The following is a 23,100-nucleotide window of genomic DNA, read 5'->3' as shown; positions in this document are numbered from 1 at the left end:
CCCTAAACAAGTTTTGAGTTGTGGTGTGTAGGTGATGTTCATGGAAATTGAGATTGAGAATCATCATTTATGGACTATGGCATGAGCGCTTTCCTCTTTTAACCATAACACTTGAGCTCTAGAACGTTCATTTAGGGATTCATCCTTTTTTTCCTCTTGAATATGTTTAGACCTTGAGCACCATTTTGGTGCGGAAAACCTACTCATGGCACTTATTTTTAATTCTATATGACATAGGCTAGAAATAATTTTCCTTCCAAGATGGACCTATTCCATAGAACCCTCAACAAAATGGAGCTATTGAGAGGAAGAACGGGTCCAACTTGGAAGTAGCAAAAGCCATGATTGATGATCAAAATATTCTTATGTTTATGTGGGGAGAAGCAACAAATATTGTTGTTTATGCTCAATAATATAAGAGACTTGTCCAAATTCCAATGCTATAGATGCGACATATTTGGACACATAGCCCAATGTTGTCCTGATAGAAGAAATGCTCAAAGGCCCAAAAATAACAATAATGGAAATAACAACAAAAACTTCAATGATAAAAGGAGAAGAGTAGGTCATGTTACCCATGCAAGTGTTGTAGAGACTCAACTCCCTCAAAAGATGTCCAAGAATACAAGGTATGTTGGTATTTTTCCTAATACTCAATCTAAATATTTTCTTGTTGTTGCTCTTTCTAGCTCATCTTCAGATAACATTGATAGTTGGATGGTGCATAGTGGAGCATCTAAACACTTTACTAGGTATCATGAAGTCCTCTCAAATTTGGTTGAGAGGGAGACTAATTTTAAAATCATACTTGGGATAATTCTACTCATATTATTAAAGGGTCTATCTCTGTTTCTTTTCATTTGGACTCTAGTCAAAACATTCATCTACATGATGTGTTATATGTGCCGAGCTTGAAGAATAATATTGTATCCATTTCTGCAATGGAAGACAAAGGGTTTAGAGTTTCATTCATTAATGGAAAGGTTCTTTCTTGGCCAATGAAATCTATGGAGCAGCCAGAAGAATACCTCCCTTGCTAAGAGGGGGCATTGGAATTGGATTGTGATGCTATCTTCTTTCCTTATGATGAAAGATAATGAAAATACCTCCCTGGCTAAGATGGAGTGTTGAAAATTGTAGCCATGGTCAACATTTTCAACTATAAAAATAAAGGGAAGAAAAGAAAATTTAAATTTATAATTTCCTTCCAATTGTTTCAATTCAGATAGGCCCCCAAAGGCACCCATCCGGCCTCCTTGAAAGTATATATAAAGGAGTATTTCCTCCATCATTTACACACATCAATTTGTATCTTGAGATTTATGTTTTAGCAAAGTAGAAAGAAGATTAGGAGGTCAAATTTCAGAAGGAAGGCTTGGAGGGTTTCTATTTCTCTTAGTTAATGGTTTGGTTATTTTATTGATGTTGATTTTGATGTATTGATGAACTATGAACCCTCTCTCTCTCTCTCATATAAGAAATAATTTTTGGGTTTTCCCGTTGTGGGTTTTTCCCTAGCCTTAGGCTTGATCTTTGTGCCTCCTGTCTCATGGCTTTTGAGTTTTGTACTAGTATTGTTGATCATACTTCTCTATTTATAGAAGTAGCATGTTATACATGCAAAAGAATCGACCAGAAGTAGAAGTGAACTCTTATATGTTATAGATCTAGTGGATCCTTCTATGTACGGTAGTTTATTGGGGCTTTGATGTTTCTAGTCAACAAAAGACCATATATATGTTTTTCTATTAACACCTTGAAATAGTTCATGGTGGAACATTTACATGCTCACTAGGTGGATGCAAAACATGTGTTGATATATATACATGGGACGATCAATTATGGACTGAGATATGCCTCCGATGATGAGTTGAGACTACATGGATATATGAATGTAGATTGAGCTGGAATCATTACTGACAAGAAGAACACTTTAGGGTGTTGTTTTAGCTTGGGATCTATTATGATTTCCTAGATGAGCAGGAAGCAGAATTTGTTTCTCTTAGTACAAGTGAGGTAGAGTATATTGCAGATAGTATGGCTAGTTGTGAGGTAGTGTGGTTGTGGAAGCTCCTTGCAAAGTTATTTGATCATGTGCCAAATACGACTATGATATACTTTTACAATCAAAGCGGGATTATACTTTCATAGTGTTGTCACTTACTGCAAAATGTGTTTTCAATTGTCCAAAGAGTAACTGAGTAGAGAATTTTGCATTCATTTTCCAAGTAGTAGAAGGAATTTAAGCCTACAATGGACCCTCTCCATTGGAAAGTGATCTAAACAAGCTTTCCAACGATATGTGGAAGTCCAAAAATTGACCCCTGGACCAAAAGATATGGTATGTTGGAGTTTCAAGAGTTAAAGCCTCAGGAAGTAAAGAATATCAGTGATCTCATATCAGAGATTCACATCATCAGGAAAATTGGTGATCGCACATCGAAGGATCAGGAATATTGGTGATCGCACATCAGAGCATTAAGGAAATCAGCACATCACAACCTCAAAGGTCCAAAGAAATCAGTGATCGCATCCCAAAGGTCTAGAGGTATCGGTGATCGCATATCGAAGATCCTGAGAGATCAGAACATCACCAATCGGAGGATCAGAACTTCTGAAAGTGCAAACCTTTAAAAAGTTGTGATATTGTTAAAAATTTTGATAGCGTTAAAAACCGCCAAGGAGCGCAGATAAGGATTAACAAAGGATTTCATCGCAAAACCAAAGGTGGACAACCCTTTTCTCTCTCCTCTAGCAGGATACATGGCAGCATATGATTGGTTCCAATAATCTACACGTGGTTAAATATAATTGGCTCCAATAAAGACACATGGCAGCATATGATTGGTTCTGACAAAGCTACAATGGCATCTAACATTAGCATGACGTGGTGGTACAGTACGACATGTGGTGGGAAGTTTTGGCATTTTTAGGGGCCTAAGGGGGAAAATCTGGGTGACATGTGTCACCACTCAGGAATTTCCACGTGGAGTGATGATGTCATATCGAAGGTCGGCATATCGAAGAATTAGAATGTTGCAACTCCAAAATTATTTCCCCAATTAGAAACAACCGATGAGAGGGGCTTTGATATTTGGCTAACGCATGGTCAAGAGGAACTTAAAGAACCTCGAGTGTTAAACACTTAAAAAGGGAAGAATGGCCCCCTACAGGACTCTAAATGCCCTAACGCCTTAATGCTAAGCCTCCCGTCACCGCACCTAGTCCCACGGAAGAAAATAGAAAGGGGCTAAACAAAAGGAGCCAAGGACATCAGAACTCTATTTTCGTAATGTCTTTAAGGTCTTGATGAGTAAAATATCTAATCTAACACTATTGAAATAATATAGGACATATTGGGCTCTGATAGTGTAATACAAAGAGTTATGAGATGAATGGGTCGGCAGCTGCGATATTAAATAAAGGCACAGAGGAATTGGTAATTAAAAAGGGCTAATCCTATGGAAGACTCTATAACAAGAAACCAAGGACAACATTGACAGTATAAATGAATTTGACTGCTTTGCGCACACATATCTAGTGAGTAAATGGAGGTATGAGACTTAGGAAGTAGTGTCCAAGTCACCTCAGAATTAATTTCTCAACATAGAGCTCCACATAGTCATACAATGAAGGACTGCAAGGGTTATCTCTATTTCTACTCCGTGACAAGAAACCGACAGGTGATCACTCCCATCTCCAAAGAGTGGGGAATTCAAGCAATTAAGGAAAAAGCGATAGGTGAATGGACCAAGCAACAAGAGAGGCACATCATGGCAAAGACGCAGCCTGATCAGAGGTGATCACAAGAACAGCAGGGAGGTATTTTCATCATCCATCATTTAGTTTTCATTTTGTTTATTATTCTGTAATTTTTTTTCTTTTTCAAGGACGGAATCAAATCCGATTGTAATGATTTTCGGTAGTAGAACCATCACACACTGAGACAGCTAGTCGATCAGACAGCTATAACAAGGCTGAGATATTTCGTAACTGTTGTTCAAAGCTTCCCCTCTCCTTATAAATAGAGGAAAGAAACACTTAACGAACGTTCATAATTTTTGGAAAGAACTCTTGAAAGGGACCTTTTCCTAGTTTCATGAAGGCATGTATGAATCTTGATGTATGCACATTTCTCAAAAAATTAATACAAGAATTCTAGTGATTCCAACTTTTTGGATTGCAGTATGTTCATCTCCGTTTTTATTTTCATATATGTTAAAATTTGTTAGTGTAAATTTCCCGTGTTCATCGAAATTTCAGTGACAGATTTCTAGGTCGTCAAAATTTAGACGGCTTATAAATCGCGCGTCGGACTTCTACCGACAAGGCATCATAATTCCGCTGGATATTTCTAGAGATGGAATTTTTCTTCTGACAACTATATGAACGTTCCACATCGTGTTAGAAGTATGATGAAAAATCTATATGGAGCCAGTATTTTGATGACAATTTGATCGTTTGTTTGACTAGTCTTTTTTTACTTTGACTAGTCATATAACGTCAAAATTTTGAATGCGAGCGTGTTTTTTCACATACTTTCCAAGTTATGTATATCTATATATATATATATATATATATATATATATATATGTTTATTAATCTAAAATTCCTTTTTATGTGTTTGGCATATTGTAGTTGAAACACCAAAAGGCTATGTGGTACGATGGTTGTAAATTTCCTACCAAAAATTTGGATGAAAAGAGGAAAACTTATGTTTGTGGGATAATTGTAGTCTTCCAGGTCACTAAGGTTTCCTCTAGAAGTGACACAAGTTTACAAGTATTTGAAAATCGATACTACTAGTATTTGGATGATATACTTGAGTGTGACTTTGATTCCTTTAAATTGGTTCTATTCAATGTGAAATGGTATAGGCTATGAATGAATGAACAAGATCTCGATAGAACTATTATTCAACATGATAATGGATTTACCATGGTTTGAACAAGGCCATTTGAGCCAGGATCGGATTGTTATATTCTTCCAAGCTAATGCGAATATGTATTTTACTCGGAAGTTCCAAGTAGAGCGGGTTGGCCATATGTTGTTAGATATGATCCAAGAGGAAGGTAAATAGAGTATAATGTAGTGGAAGAAGATGATAATGTTGAAGAGGATGATGATAGAGGGGTAGCTAGTTGATTATCATGTTTCAGATCTTGAAGATGTCGAAGAAGTTCAAGGAGATCTTCGAGACAATGTTCTTGATGAAGATGATATTGATGGTGTACTGTTAGATGAAGAACTCGAAGAAGTTGAACCAAATGTAGGAGATAATGGTTGTCATGATGATATGAATGAGGATATGATTATTGGAAATAATAGCATTGATGATGATGCTAAAATTGGTGATCGTTTCAACATCATTTTTTAATCGAGTGACTTAAATGTTGATCTATTGAATGAAGAAGAATATTAAAGATATCAAAATGTTGTAATGTATGAGGTATGTATTTATATGTTTTCAGTTGCAGATTTGTTTTGTTTCATTTAACTTAAATATTTTTTTTAGTAATTTATATATATGATTAATTCTTACTATGTTGCTTTCAAATAGTTTACAGTAAATAAATTGGGTATTTGGAATATTGAGAGCGATGTGAAGGGGGGGCGGGGGAAGAGGCCTATGAGCTTCCACCTTCATGTGGTTGTCCTTGTTTAGTAGAGAATATTATATTATTCTTGAAACCTAGAGAAGTTCATTATTCACATCGATCTCAAGCTTGTTGTCATGACCAATACATGACATAATTTATTATATCTCTCTTACACTCCTACTTCCAATCTCGAAGTATATGAGTGATCCCCATGAACGAAAAAATGATGGCTAGGAACCAATAATTTGTACCTATCTCAAACTTATTGTTACCACTTGTCATCCTACCTCCGCTAAGGACCAATCCAATGCTTAAATTTTACTAATAATTAGTCACTTGAAATGGTGCTCTAATTAATTGACCCCACACATAATGACCTGTGAATGGGGCCAACATTGAATTTTTTTCAATTTGTGCCAATATAGACTGAAATTTAACATGGCTATAGTATATGCTTGCATTGATAGAGTGGGACGGTTTCCAGACTCAAATATGACTCACAAAAAGAATTTGAAAATCAAGGTTGATCACGCAGATTTCACCATTATGCTTCACTGTGAACAAGGAGAAAGAGATATTTATAGAGAATTCTCAAATCTGAAAGTGTTATTAGTTGATTGTATACTTTATTGTTTTTCATTCTCTCTATTATTTAGTAAATAAATTTCGAAAGGGCCACATAGGTCTCTTGAGCGCGTTATAGTGTGACCTGTGAATGGGGCCAATGTTGAAATTGTTTTAATTTTTTCTCGTATGAACTGAAATTTGACATGGATATGGTAGATGCATGCATTGATGGTATGGGAGGGTTTCAAGACTCAAATACGACTCACCAAAATAATTCAACAATAAAATGAAAAAATTATAACATAAATGTAAAGGAGATGAAATTATTTATTATTTTTTGCCAATTATGGGTTTACCCCAACTAAGGACCAATCCACTGCTCAAAATTTACTAATAATTAGTGGCAGAAATTATGCTCTAATTAATTGACCTCACACATAGTGACCTGCAAATGGGGCCAACATTGATTTTTTTTCAATTTTTTCTCATACAATCTAAAATTTGACATGACGATAATAGATGCCATCATTAATAGCGTGGGAAGGTTACTAGACTCAAATACGACTCACAGAAAACCACAAACCATAATATGTTCCCACATAAAGAAAAAATCCTTCTCACCAAAAATTAAAAGAGGTCTTCAATTGTAAAAGAGGTCTTTGATTTTGCATGCCAAGGGCACATAATTCATCTTCCTTTGAGTTTCGAACTCAGCTTTTTTGAGACTTGAATAGTGACAAATTTTTAGCCACAAAACCCACCTGGCCTAAGGTCTATGCTCCATGTTTGATCCCATGTAATCATGAGACAAAGAGGTCCTTGCTTCACGTTCAATCCCCTGCAATTGTGAGATGAAGAGGCTACATCGCACCTGCTCGGTCAAGAGTCACTTCAGAGGAGACAATGAAAGGTTGAGAGAAAAATGGTAATCTCAATGATACCCTATAATTTATGTGAGTATGTTCATACTAATTTTGTTTAATTGAAATTTGATTGTGATTATAGTCTCTGTTAAAAGAACCCTTTATTCCTTTACCATACATGCTTTATGAATTTACCCTTTGATTATGATGACAGTCTCTAGTAAAAGAACCATTTATGCCTTTACCATTCTCACGTAGCTCTGAGGTTTTGAGTACTAAGTCCTTGTGCTTGAATGGTTCATATCCTAGACATATCTCGATCATCCCGTTTTGGGACCGGGCACGAGCAACGCAAGAATGTTGTATTTAATTGTGCCTCAAGGAGACTATTGATATCCTTAGGTTTAATACTGACAAGTAGTATCATTGTCTACCTAATCACATAAGAAAAGAAATATGAGAGCTTGTCATGAGACTATTGATATCCCTAGGTTTAATACTAACAAGCAGTCTCACTATCTACCTATTCACACAAGAAAAGAAATATGAGTTATACAACACTGCCTGAGATGTTAGAGTCGATTTGATACTCATGCTACCTTATTTTCCTAGATGTTGGGTAGGTAATAACAGATAAAAAATTTCAAACATAAGTTTTACGAGTGCAAAAATAGGTAAAATGAAGTATTTAACTTATTTGTAACATAGTCATATTCCATGGCATGGAAGTTAAAGTCCTGATCAAGTTTCCAATCTATAACTGCTCCTTGTAGATAAAATCAAAGAACAAAGATTAATACTATTATTGAAATTAAATTCTTGGAACTGCAACATCTAATACTCACTAATACTAGATGTATTAGTCACTTTAAGTAGATACTGATTTTTAGGACATAGGTTGCATGTCAAATAACAACCAAATTGAATGGTAAGTGAAACACTAAAGGTAATAAGAAGTTAGGAACAATAATCCTACCAATAGACCAAGGCACAATTTGATAGTTCCTCTAAAGAAGACCATGAATGTGTGGGATTTAGAGCGGTTTTCAAGGGCCCATCCAAAAATTGTCTTCTTACATGTGGTTTGTTTGAATTTTATGAATTTTATGGAAAATTATAGAATTATATTTATGTTCCTTAAATCCTTCACTTGAACAAATATAAGATGTGTGTAGAATGATATTCAAATTAGAGCACTTACTTCTATTCAACTTAGAGAAGAATTTAGTTTAGAATTAGATCGTGTTCTTATGGCATAGAGGCTTATCATTCATTGGAAGATTTGATCTTAAACAATAAATTTAGGACTTGGATATTTTATAAATTTGACCTTTATTCTCCATAGATGCTTCGATCTATTCTTGGACAATAACTTAGATAGTGACTTTGCTCCAATTCCAAAAATTCTTGTAGCTTCAAGGCTTCCTTCACAAGTTTGCCCATAGGATGCCTTTTGATTGTCCTCAAACCAGCCTCAGATAACAAAAAATACAGTTCCATAGTAGCTCACATACCCATAGAGAGAAGGCATTAAAGGAGGCTTGTATTCCACAGAAAGTATATTACCACAGAAACTCGCATATCACAGAAGATTGTAGCCTCAATAATTCCTCTTCCACATAAAGATATAGCCTCATACATCTCTAAATTTATTCATCACAGAAGATTCATGAATTGCTTATCAAATGGAGGAGTAATAATGCCCATATATATATATATATAGCACATTTTGATGGACACTATATTATAATAAAAAATGGCTAGGGTAAGTTCATATAATATGAATGAGGTGATTTATAAACAACCATTTTGATGGACATTTTGAACTCTCCGTCAAAATTCATTGCAACCCCCCTAAATAACCATTCCTTTGCTCATATAATGTAGTGTAATACGGTAATTTCAAGGCTGACCTAGGGTAATTCTACCCTAGGGTTTTCCATAGAAATTTAATTTAATTTTTTCCTTATTTAAATGTTATTACATTAGAGGAAATTTCAGCCTAAAAGTGCCCGTGAAATTTTCATGTAGTTTCCATGTCATAATATGTAAACCAATCAAAATCTTTTAAATTTAAAAAGAGGTACATATAAATATTTTGGAGGGCAAAGAAGAAAAACTATTTTTTTAATTGTATTTTTGGCTTATCTCCTTATAATTTTACTCAAATTTCAAGTGTAGACAATTTTTGGATGCATAATTATATACCACATCAAACTAATACCCATTATGCATACTTTTGAGAAGACCCACATTGATAAAAATTGAAGAAACATTAAAAAAACATATTGAACATGTTTTTTTAATGTATCTTCATTTTTTTTATCAATGTAGGTCTTTTAAAAAAATATGCATAATGGGTATTCGTTGGATGTGGAATTTAATTTTTCATCTAATGAGTGTCTACACTTGAAATTTGAGTAAACATATAAGGAGATAAGGCAAAAATACAATTAAAAAAAAATAGTTTTCTTCTTTTCCTTCCAAAATTCATAACTCGTATTTTATTATTTTAACTATTATTTTATTATTTTTCCTTAGGAGGCCACTTAGTGGTTGAATTTTTCTCTAATTCCCATCACACATTCAACAATTATTTGTTTCCATTACAAGAAACTAACAATCAATACGACATCACAGAACAAATCCACGAATTATGAAAAGAATATTGTATCTTTGACTCCTCTAACTAGTTTGATTCCATGTGGGCATGTAGGTTGTATAAGTCCCTTTTTTATTCCAAATTTCTACTCAATGTTTCCATCAATATCAAAGGCTTTTAACCTCACTTGAACGTAAGAACTGATAATACAATTTGAATTGAAGAAAAACCTAAAATTGAGGAAAATAGATGTAAAACCATACCAAAAAACCTAGAGTTAGGGGCAAGCATGGTTCTCCTTTGCATCCCAACTAGAAGATATCAATATGGGATCATCTTTCAATCATCTTATAACTTCCAAAATGAGTACTCTGTTATCTTTACTTGCCTTCATGAGCAAAGAGTAACTAGAACTCAACTTTGCTTCTCCAAAGTCTCTAGTCACTACTTGAACTCATGACATGATCCTAGTCTTGCTTGCAAAGGCATGAACTTGCATGCCTTCTTCTAGGGACACCAACCCAGTGCGTGCCTAAATAAAACTGACAAAAGTAAACTAATTTAGCTTCATACCTACCATATGCATTTGACAAAAGAGATCCAATTCTAGTTGCATTGTCAATTGGTGGAACACTGAAAGGCACAAGAAACAGAATTTAGCTACTCTAAATATTAAATGGTTGGAAAGATTGTTAACAAAACAAATCAAAGAGGTTGAATTAAGATGTTTTAACTAAAATTTGAATTTATTGTTGACTAAAGGATTCAAGGAAACTCATCACTTACATAATTTGAAATAAAAATTACTTTAACTTGATTATTCAATAAATTTTATAATTTTACCAACAACAAAAAAAATAACTACTTTTGGGAATTTTTACAACAAGGAATGGAAATGTTTTATTTCGTTGAAGATATAATTCAGAAATATTATAAAGGGTTGAAAAGAAGTTAGGAGATTATTTGTTTAAATAATTTAAATAACTTAATGTGAGACTGATTATTTGTTTAAATAATTGAAATAACTTATTGTGAGACTGATTATTTGTTTAAATAATCGAAATAACTTTTATTTTGTTGAAATATGTAGTATGTGGGAAATGAACGCGATGATCCTAATTGGTTTGATGAGGATGAGTAGTTTATTTATCCCGACCCAATCGTAACAATAAATAAGCTTATGGTTAGAACAAACAACGAACTTGTTCATTTGATTCACATTAGAGATAAAGCTCCTAAGATTAAAGATAGAATCAACATCTTGAACCAATATCTTCAGAGACATCAGGTAATAACCATTATTTAAAGTTATTTGGTTTATGTCATAAGTTCAATTATGAAATTTTTTTTTTTAACTTTTACATTATCTAATCGAAAGAGATTTTTCTTTCGTATATAGGATTTTTTGGCAGAGACACCACACATACAGCCACCACCATGAGCCAAATTTCATGGCAAAGAATGTCATACATGAGGATCCTCTACCAGAAGAGGAGCACAAGGCAACCATTCCAACAATGTCAACTAGTGCACGAGGTAAATAATTACATTGCAAAGGTATTTTTTAGTATTAATGAACTACTTCAATGATATTTCCTTTGAATGAGTTCTTTGAATCGTTGGGTAGCCTCACCTTTTCTTCATTTAGAAAGAGGATTACAATTAAAAATATTTAATTGCAAATGGTGTATTAATTATAACCTTTCTTGTTTCAACTCCAAAGCATGTAGAGGATGAGGCTACACAAGAAGAGGAACATATGGCCACATCCAAAACTACTCCTCTTTCCTCCACTACTGAAGCAGGTAAAGAAAACTCTAATGATCTTTTTATTAATGAAATACTCATAATACTCTATTTATTAATGAAATATTCATAATAATAATAACAAAAAAATCAATTTAACATTTCTTTCTTGTTACAGATAATGATCCACCCCTCTTGCGGTAGCCTTGATGACATCATGAGTACACGACCAGGTCATCAATGGGAGCTACAGAGGCCATAGGAACTGAAGGGGAAGAAGCAACTGATGAAGTCATTTCTAAATTATTTTCAAAAATTAAGAAAAAGAAAAGAAATTATTGTACTATTTATATCATTAGAAGTATCACGTACCATATTATGAAAACATATATTTGATGATAAAATTTATTGAGATGAAATATTTTGTGTCTATGATTGATGAATGAATGAATTTTATATATTAATGAATGATTGCTATATGTTTCTTTATGTAAAAAACCACATATATTTCTTTATGAATTTCTTGCTTTTCTAGTGTATATGCATGCAACCTAATGAGTTGATTTCAACTATTTTCTAGCAGATATATTGGGTACTAGGGAATGGAGAGTGATGTGGGCGGGGGGGGGGGCTGGGGTGGGGGAGGGGGAGGAGCTAAGAGCTTCCATATTCACGTGGTTGGCCTTGTTCAGTAGAGAATAATTTAGGATTTGGATATTCTTTGAGCAAACCTCCCTCGTTCCAATTGATGAACAACTAAGTCAATGTTGACTTTGTTGTTGCTCCATCAAATCAAGGAGTGCTTGCTCCAAGTTACTCCAATAAATTAGCCTTGAAACTAAGAGGATTTATTTTAGGTATTCATTCGCCACAAACTTTATAATTTTTATTTAGTCCTAAAAAAGTTTCTTAATTTATTTTATTATTTTTCTTATTCTTTATTATCTTTAAGACAAATTATGTGCATTGCATGCATTCTTATTCTAGAAAGTTTCCATCCACAAATGTAACATGGCTTGAAAGCAAGTGGAAATCCATTCCTTTCCAGGTGTGCACCTTACCTTTTCCATTTCATAAAATATATCCAAATCCTATCCTATGTAGTTAGCATGACCATAATAATGAATAAGGAAATTGTATGTTATAATAGTGGGTTCATACACATACCTTGGCATCTCATTCAAAAGCATATTGATGACCTCAACTTTCCTGGCATGTACTAGTATATCTATTATAGTTGTGTAGGAGTTCCCATCATGCATAAATCCTTCTTGTCATTTGGTCCATTTGAATAAGCTCAATGCTAAGCCTTTTGATAAATCCAATACATTATGATCTAAGTATACCTGTAAAGCTTTTTCTCAACATATCTTGTTCATACTTTCCACTATCATGTTTAGTTTTTGAAGCTCACATGTATATGAATCCTACCTAAATGTCCCAACTGTATCTGAAATTTTAGCCAATTGTAAACTAATTTAGTTAAGGAAATAGGATTGCAATTTAATCCTAGTTAATGGATTAGGGTTTTGGATGTTGCAAAATACTTAAATATTGTATTGTGAACAGTGAAGTTAATATAATGATATAGAAAGAGGTGTGGCTCTCAATTAGGTTGGTTTTCCCACGTAAGTGTTTCCAGGGTAAATATAGTGTATAATGTTGTTGACAAGGTTAGTCCTCTCTGCGGACAGAGACAATCCCTCTAGCCCAATGAGTGGGTCTAGAAAATGAAGTGACAATCAACTAGACATATTCCTAGATTACAACTGAAAAGAAGAACGAAGGATATGGCCTACCTCGTTCTGATGTTATTCTAATTTCATTTGTTGAGGACTCTGAACCGCTTGTGTCATGGGATTGTTCTTGCTTCTCTCAGTGTTTATGCACCTGCACAAGTGATCAAGACACAACAAGTCATGCAAAAACAAATAACAAATCCAATAGTAGCCTACTTAACTGATGAAGGAATTTCAAGCTAAATGATACATGAACATATACATTTTGGGAAGATGAACCAGCAGTTGTGTATTATTAGAAAATAAATGGAAGCTTACAACCAAATCCTTGATTTCGATAGGATATCCTTGAGCAGTAATCCAAGTCCAAGCCAAGAACTCTCCAAGCACTCCTTCTCCAAGTCAAATGAATAGCCTCCAGGCACAATCTTGGCATAAGGGTGAAAATAGACACAGCCCAACCATTTGGGAATGGGAGAGGATGAATTTATAGGCTAGGAAAGGGAGTTAGGACCTTTCCAAGTCCTCATCTCAAGGAGGTAGGTCATAGGGATAAGACAGAGAGGCCAAGTTGGGAGAATTCGACCTCATCTATGCCAAACAACCTCCAACTCACCGCTCTAGAAGCTTCTCATCCTCTTTGGGAAAATTACCTCTTTGGGGATCATCACGGGTATACAAGGGAATAGATTGATGCCATCGTGGGTCAAACATGATGCAACAAGTGACCATTGTGGTTTTTAACCTCATAAGGGCGATGAGTCTCAAAATAGGGTTTTAGAGCTATTTTTTTAGGGGAAAACTCAAGGCATTTTCCAATCAATGTTCTAGGGAGGATATCAGCTGCATATCTGAAAAAGTACACTGCATGATGGTCATGTTTTTCACACTTCAGGGTATGTCATGGGGAAGTGCAGGAGGTGTGACAAAATATTGTGTAATAGATGCTCCTTAAAGCATGAAGGCAGAACGGGGAGTGATGACTGAGATGCTTTATGAGCTTTTGCAAGGACAGGGACACACACTATCCGGAGACCTACAAATCAAGGACGCATATACATATACATATCTGAGATCAAGACATGAATCCATGGCATGGGCGCAACCATCCAGATGATGAATACTATATGAAAAGATCCATGGTATGGGCACATCCATCCAGATAACGAGGATAATCATAAATATAAAGTCCCACGGTATGGTCACAGTCATTTGTATGGTAGAAACATGTATACAATCATGAACAACATATAACTCCACCAACCTGAATCATATTAGACAAGACTCAGGGTCTTGCTCTCCATCCTCACCCAATCAAAGTACGAATTCTAACATGCGAACGACTGTGTTGAAGTCGAACATGCTAGAAAACCACCTGATTATTGACCAATGATGTGGACCATTAACAGGTATGAGAGAAACCACCAATAATGACAATGGCTCTGAAGGTACAACAACACAATCCGTGAATGTGATAATCAAGATGAAGTCAAACACTCATGGAATCATCCAATCGAAGGGCAGTGATGAATACCTACCATCAAATGCGAAGAACTTTCCATTGAGGCATGCAAGCTCTAAGGTACTAAAAGGGAGTTTCTAAGTCATCTTCCTAGATAATGAGTTGAAGTCGATAGGAAGTGACCCGTCAAAGGAGGGTCATAATGATTCCCCCATCATCGACATGAAATGAGTAACAAAGTGGAATAAGTTTCAAGACTGTAAAAATGACTCAAACGGTTTATAGGTAAATAAATATAGATTGGACTTCTCTTGAACGCTAGCGACACGACTCCGAATTGTGGAAGCATCTGACTCGACATAAGACTAAAGGTCATGATGAAAAATTGGAAAAGTCAAATGAGAGGAAAAAATGGATCACCCAAACATGGGAGGACAAGTGACTAAGTGAGGATATCCCAAACCTGACATGAGAGCAGAAGAGTGTCATGTTCAAGAGTGACATGTTGCCTATACAAAGAATGTTTCAACTTCATTTTTCCCCGTTATTTCTAGCGAGTACCTATTTATTTTTACACAAGCTTGAAGAGGATACCATATGCTTGTCATATAAATTCACTTTTCGGATGAATCCGTCCTAGTAAGTTTTATGAGTCCTAGGAAGGAGAAACTTGGGCTCATCATGGTGACAAGTCTTTCGTCGTTTAATTTTTAACAACTCTGACAGAAGAGTAACTCAGTGTCTTTTTCATATTTATAGAGTTTGAAAAAGAGACGGAAAAAGAAAACTCCATTAGGGCCCTTTTCGTAATTTGTCTGTCGAACCCGAAAAGGTAGAAAACAATATGTGAGAGAACCTCTTGATCATGTCGACCAAGGTGTACCTTTTTTGTAAATAGTCAATCTCAGCCCGAAAAAGGGGTAAATGTATACTGAGACGACGTCGATTCATTTACTTTAACGAGTTCAAAATGACAAGTACTCAGCAATCTTTTCAAATTTTTGGAGTCTGAAAAGAGCTGAAAGATAACTCCTCCCGGATGAACGAGTGGTAAAAAAGGATAGCAACTGGTTCCCGTAATGATGGAACTGCTCAAAACATGTAATGTTCAAGAGACTGGCTAATAAGACCACTCATCACAGATGTTCCTAAGGCAAGGGTAAAACAACCAAGCAAAAGTGAATGACCGACCAAAGAGATGGTGGTGATGGAATGGAAAAAACCAAGGCTCATCTAGCAAACAGGCTGATAGAAATGACAATCATGAGATGTAAAGCGGGAATGGTTTCATTTTTACACAAGCTTGAAACATCAGAAACTATGCTTGAGTATACTTGAAGATGGTTTCATTTTTCACAATCTTGAAACATGAGAAAAACTATGCTTGGATTTGGTTTCATTTTTACACAATCTTGAAACAAAGATAAACTATGCTTGGGTTTGGTTTCATTTTTACACAAGCTTGAAACAAAGATAAACTATGCTTGGGATAATTTTGCATGCCCCCAGCATAATGACTCAATTCGAGGTACATTCCCCCAAAGTTTCATTTCATTTAGCTAAGTGGATGGAATGATAGTTTGCTTATGAGATCAACTGAAAGACTCGAATGGAATTTTACGAGATATAATCAAAGACTCGAATTGGAAGGGGATTTGTTTCATTTTTTAATGAGATTGACACAAGAAAAGAACCATGCTCATGACACCTTGTTTCATTTTTTACCGAGCTTGACTCAAGTAAAAGAACTCTGGTCATGGAGACCTAATTCATTTTTTAACGAGGTTGACATAGTAAAAGAACTATCCTCATGGGGACCTATTTCATTTTTTAACGAGGTTTATATAGTAAAAGAACTATCCTCATAATCCTTTGTTTCATTTTTTAAGGAGTTTGACACAAGACAAGGAACTCTGCTCCATGATCCTTGTTTCATTTTTGAATGAGCTTGACACAAGACAAGGAACTATGCTCCATCCCTTGTTGCATTTTTTAACGAGCTTGACACAAGACAAGGAACCATTCTCCATCCCTTGTTTAATTTTTTAACAAGCTTGACACAAGACAAGGAACCACACTCTATCCCTTGTTTCATTTTTTAACGAGCTTGACACAAGACAAGGAACTAAGCTCCATGATCCTTGATCCTTGAGCAACAGAGGCCATGGCTTCCAAGAGTTTCTCATCAGACGGGAGAACAAGACTCTGGAAGGGATACATGTTCAGGGATCCAATTGAAAAATCAGCCTCCAATGTCCCCAGTACATGGTGTACTACATCACCTACTAGATCATCAGTAGGTGTGGGCATGGAACAGGTGGCCACGTAATGAACCTGTGGCGGGGGTGATACTACTTGCATATGAGAACCATTTAGGGATGATGGTTAATTGGGAGTTGATTCAGGACCAATGAATGTAAGTTGATCAATGATCACAATGCTTCCTTCATGTGGGAAACACATCACTTGAAAGAGGGAAGAGACAAGAGCTCCCATGACATAAACATAGTCACGACCAAGGAGTAGATTAAAATCTAAATGGCCTTGGACAACCATCATGTCTATATAGACAATCTTTCCTCCCAAAGTAATAGGTAACTTAGGAAGGATCCCTAACGGTTGACTGGTTCCTCTGTTAAAAGCTAACAGATTCTAGGTGACGGGGACAAGATGAGGAGAACCCAAAGCTTGCCAAGCAGTTGAGGACAGGATACTAACAGATGTGCCCTCGTCTATGACTATGCTAGGTATGGCAATATGGTAAGCCTATACTGTAATCTGGAAAGGCACATAAGACGGAAGGCAATATCCTGCCAATCAACTCTGATCAAAAGAAGTGACTAAACAACTCAGAGGGGGTGTCGTAGGAACGTGAGAGCTACCCTCTTGCTTGAAGGGAACGGGAGAAATTCTCTCATGCACCTAGGGAATAGGAGGATTTACCTCATGTTCATTTGAAATTGAAGAAACTAGAAGAACTTGAGTAGTATGAGGTTCACTCTCTACCGGAAAGGTACAGTTAACTGAAGGTGGAGTCAAGTCTACCATTTTCTCAACCAATGGTTGGTTGAGAATGGACTCACGAGACTCATTTTTAGAGAGAGTGGGGTTGACCAAAGATGACTTTTGATCAATCACTGGATCAACTAGTGAAGGATCAGGGGAAAGCTTTCGATACCCAATCGGAAGACAAGGTTGAGAAACTGTAAGTTTTTCCAACTCTTTGGAAGCTTCAACCATAAGAGGACAAAGGTGAATGGGATGGTTACCTTCACACAACTTACTGGGAAATTTGACTTTTCCATTTTTCCTGTGAGCTTTACTAGTTGAAGGATTATCACCAGCATGATCGCTAGAGGCTGATGACAAAGGTCGATGTGAACCTATGGACCACACTTCTAAGACCTTGAGAATATCAAGACAATTCCGAAGAAGGTGGTCACCCTTACATAACATGCATGGGAATTTTACTTTCCGGGGCTCATGGGAAATTTTTCTTCATTAGTTGCATCGGTAACAATAGTTGTTTGGTTGCCTCCTTGCTTATCTGTCTTCTTCTTCTTCGTCCTCTTCTTCTTATTAGCTTCCTGATTACTATAATCTAGACTTTCACCAGGAAAAGAGGAAGAACGGGGTGAAGAAATAGGCGAAGAAGACAAGGGATCAACTTTAGGATTAACATGAGGTTGATATTGTTTGGGTGGAGGAGAACTTGGTTGAAAAGCAGTTTGGACACTCAGAACCACCAAGGTCGAAAACAACCAAACTGGCAGACCAATGGTCAATCCAGGAAGGGACAATGTTGCCATATAAGGAGCACCAACATTTCCAAAAGAATGAAAAGGACTAGGATTCCCATCATAGGGGTTTCCTTGACTGGTAAACTCAGGAAATGTTTCCATTGGTATCAAACTAAGATCTACTAAGGAGTATTTCCATAGGAAGGATGTTGTCGAGGGGTCAATTAATTTATTTTAGAATTTGAAAAAAAACTTGGCCTTTTCATGTTTTAAGAGTCGATAAAAGGATGAAAAGGTGACTCTAGTCACTTTCGTTGGTTTAGCAAGCCTGAAATGACAAGTGCTTGATGGTATTTTCAAATTTAAGGAGTCAGAAAGATCGAAATGACTACTCAGGATACTCTAGGCAAAAAGGATTACCAAGTAACCATGAACTGCAATATACACCTCAGCAAATAAATTTACCAAGGACTTGACATACATTCAAGCAATATCCCTGAATGATGTGTTTAGTGTATCACGTTTACAGGGTGGTAGACTAGGTTTCCTGTGGATAAAGGTTTGAAACCTATGAGGGTCTCCCTTTATATGCTCGACAGTACGAGGAGCACAAGTCCATGCTAGCGTTGTCTAATACAAGAGTGAACGACAGTTGCTAAGTTTTAAAGATGCTGGAACACGTCTCTAGCCTAGATCACTAAGTATGAAGTGTTAATGTTTCAAATTCTCCTTAGATTAATTGATAGATTTTAGAGTTTATATTGAAATCATGTTTTGGTTTTGAAGCTTAAAACGATGTCACCTGAACATCTAAGATGCAACTATATGAGAAAAATAAAACTTTCATTTCTTTGAAAGCTAGAATAACCAAGGGAAGAAAATTCAATCAATAATGCATCAAACAAAATGCATCATGCAAAATGCCTTCCACTAACTTTCACTTTGTCTTCCAAACGCAATGCCAAAAGTAAAAAATATTTTCACTTTTCACTATCCTAAATGCAACTTTTCGAAAGCAAAATGATTTTGACTTTACAAATATGCAATTATATTAATTATGCTTTTCTTATCGTTTTGAACAATTTGATGCACCTAAAACAGTTTTTTGCTTTCAATCATCGAAAAATGTGATTTTCAATGATGAATCTCAAAAAATAACTTCTCAATGCAACTAATCTAATGCATTTTCATGAAAAGTAAATTTCAAAATACAAGCTAAAACCGATGCAAAATGATGTTTTCAATGATTTCTATAGAAAACAACACTTAATCAATCAACAAAACAAACATCTCAATGACACCAACAAGCAGAAAACGATGACCAATTGACCAGAAACCCTAGAACTCAGTTAGATTTCACTTCGAAGCCAATGAGACAAATTTTGCAAATTAATTAAGGCAATCAATCAAAAAACTGACAAATCCAAGCATACAGGATGGGAAAAGACCTTAGGGGCCAAGACACACTAGATTCTTAGGAAGAAACCTAAAAAATTCTCACATTCAAGGATCATTGCTCCTTTATATACCCAAACCCGCGATTGTCGCTACTTTGCATAGGTAAACCCGTGATGGCATCACTACTTTGCATAGCAAAAGTAATGATGATTTCAGCGCACCCAAATAATGAAGAAAAAAAATTTCATCGCGACTGTAACAGTAAAACCGTGATGCTATCACGACTATTAAGGCTAAACCCATGATGGGCGAGGAATATGGGAAAAAAAATAAAAATATTCCAAGAAAAAATCCAGACTTAGCACTCTAAGGCAGTAATCAGTGATGGTATAAACCCAGACTGATGCAGACAAGCCGAAAAATTGACGGTTGGTCAAACTAGTCAAAAGATCAGGGTGAAGTATTGGATAGAAAGGATCATAGGCTCCCTAGGGGAGTTTCCATTTTGTTGACAAGGTTAATCCTCTCTGTGGACAGATACGATCCCTCTAGCCCAATGAGTGGGTCTAGCAACTAAAGTAACAATCAACTAGACATCTTCCTAGGTTACAATTGAAAAGAAGAACGAAGGAGATGGCCTACCTCGTTCTGATGCTATTCTGATTTCCTTTGTTGAGGACTCTAAACTGCTTGTGTCATGGCCTTGTTCTTGCTTCTCTCATTGTTTATGCACCTACACAAGTAATCAAGACACAACAAGGCATGCCAAAATAAATAACAAATCCAATAGCAACCTACTTAACTAATCAAGAAATGTCATGTTAAATGATACATGAACATATACATTTTGGGAAGATGAACCAGCAGTTGTGTATTATTATAAAATAAAGGGAAGCTTACAACCAAAGCCTTGATGTTGATAGGCTCTCCTTGAGTGGTAATCCAAGTCCAAGCCAAGAACTCTCCAAGCACTCCTTCTCCAAGTCAAATGAATAGCCTCTAGGGACAATCTTGGCATAAGGGTGCAAATAGACATAGACCAACCATTTGGGAATGGGAGAGGATGAATTTTTAGGTTGGGAAATGGAGTTAGGACCTCTCTAGGTCTTCGTCTCAAGGAGGTAGGTCATAGGGATAAGATCAAGAGGCCAAGTTGGGAGAATTCGACCTCATCTATGCCAAACAACCTCCAGCTCGCCGCTCTGGAAGCTTCTAGATCACGAAGCTTCTCATCCTCTTTGGGAAAATTTCCTCTTTGGGGATCATCACGGGTATACAAGGGAACAGAGTGATGTCATCGTCGGTTGAGCATGATACAACAAGAGACCATCACGGTTTTTAACCTCATAAGAGCAATGAGGCTCAAAATCAAGGTTTTAGAGATTTCTTCAGCGAAAAGCTCAAGGCATTTTCCAATCAATGTTCTAAGGAGGATATGAGATGCATATATGATAAGTACACTACATGATGGTCATGTTTCAGGCACTTCAGGGTATGTCACAGGGAAGTGCAAGAAGTGTGATAAAATATTGTGTAACAAATGTGTGATAGTGATATTGTTATTTTTATGTTTTAGATTTTGTTAATATTTCTTTTCTTGCACAAGTTTATAAAACTCTTTAAAGATTCAAGCACTAGATCTTGCATCATTTGTTTTGTGTGCTAATGATTTTTAGGAACTAGATCTTGGAACATGTGATTGTACTACTAAAAATTAGTTAGATTAATCACCATCCACATATCACCATAACACCATTCTAATTGTTGTGATAGGAGGTGCTCTCACTCTCCATCTAGGTACTAACCTTCTTATTATCATTTCCACACTTATTGGTATGATGGCAAGTCTTCTTCAGATAAGTCTTCATCAAACATTGCATATACATTAGAAAACATTGCATGTGCACACACACAGATATCCATGTACATCAATTTAAATTGAAACATCTAAACACTAAATATGCAATGTTTTCTCATGTATATGTAATTTTTGTTGATGACTTATCTAAAGAAGATTTTCTATCATACCAATAAGTGTGGAAATAAGAATGTTAATATCTAGATGGAGAGCGAGAGTGTGTGTGTGTGTGTGTACATATTTTTATGTATTTTTTAGTAGTTTAGTTCTTCAGACTGTTTTAATTATCTGTGTTCCTGTCTAGTTTGAGGTTTTAGCCTTTCCAATTTTGGCTTGAATAACTTTGATATTCGATTATATTCTGTGTTATCTTGTGTACCAGATTTATGTATTTGGTTTTTTCACAATAATATTCTTACACTATACTTCAACCACGTTATCCAGTTAATCAAATGCATTTATAGTTATTCAAATGTTTTTAAAATATTAGTATTTTTGGGAGAACTTGTGCATCGTTTATTAACCATGGTCCCTCTGCTCGAAAATGATCAACGAATCACAAATTGCATCTGACGGTTCTCATCATTTTAGGTGAAAACTATCCCATAGTTTAGATGGAACCTTCACGCCTGAAACGATAAGATGATTATCATACCTTTGATCCAATGACCCTTAAATTTTTCAGGTGCAAACTTATGACAATGATAGCAAAGCCTCCGCACTCGAAATTCAATCCAACAGTGATTGGAAGGATGATTGTTTCGAGGTTGATCTCGCACGTGTGATCATATATTGTCTTAATTAAATTACCAAACAATGTATTATCACTGCCACTCCATCCAATCACGTGTTTACCTAATGGTTCCACATTGAAAGCTAATTAAATGGCATACTCTACAGATTAAATATTATCTCATGTGTAGCTTAAAGCCTTATGATAACTAAATTGTCCTACATTTTCCCTTGGAAGCATTATGAACCTTGGTCTCAACTCGTGATCGAAGCCTCTTGTCCAAGTAGCTGAGTGATTAAGCTTTCAAGTAACTACCTACGTTTTAGCTATAGGAGTCTATCATAGCCGGAGTTAGTAAACTAGAACATTTGACATCAAATGGTTGAAAATTCAATTGAATATAGTTTCATCGACCCATGGGCTCATGTCATAGATACACTGGTGATTACCATTTGATATTTATACGCTAAGAAGGGAATTAGAGAAAGAAAGTGGACAAGAATATACCAATGTTTGATCCGAACTAGAGTCTTGCAAGTTGCCTTACCTGCAATGCATTATGACCATAAATATATCATGTTACTCATAAGAAATTTACAACCAAATACTTGAAGAATTATATACCCTAAGAGTTGTCAAGTCTTTCTTGAGGTATCCCAAAATTCTTTAGCTAGAATGCTCAATCTACCTGCTATATCAAAATTTGTTTCTAACATACCTAAATAATCAATTTGAAAGTTGGAATGACAAGGGAAATCTTAGTTTCTTACAGAGTTTAGTAAAAACCCCTCA

This window comes from Pinus tabuliformis, chromosome 5_2 (genome assembly GCF_031772625.1).
Source record: "Pinus tabuliformis cultivar Carrire ecotype Pingquan chromosome 5_2, CPIR1, whole genome shotgun sequence".
NCBI classification, from domain to species: Eukaryota; Viridiplantae; Streptophyta; class Pinopsida; order Pinales; family Pinaceae; genus Pinus; species Pinus tabuliformis.
Note: the sequence above shows the minus strand (reverse complement) of the source record.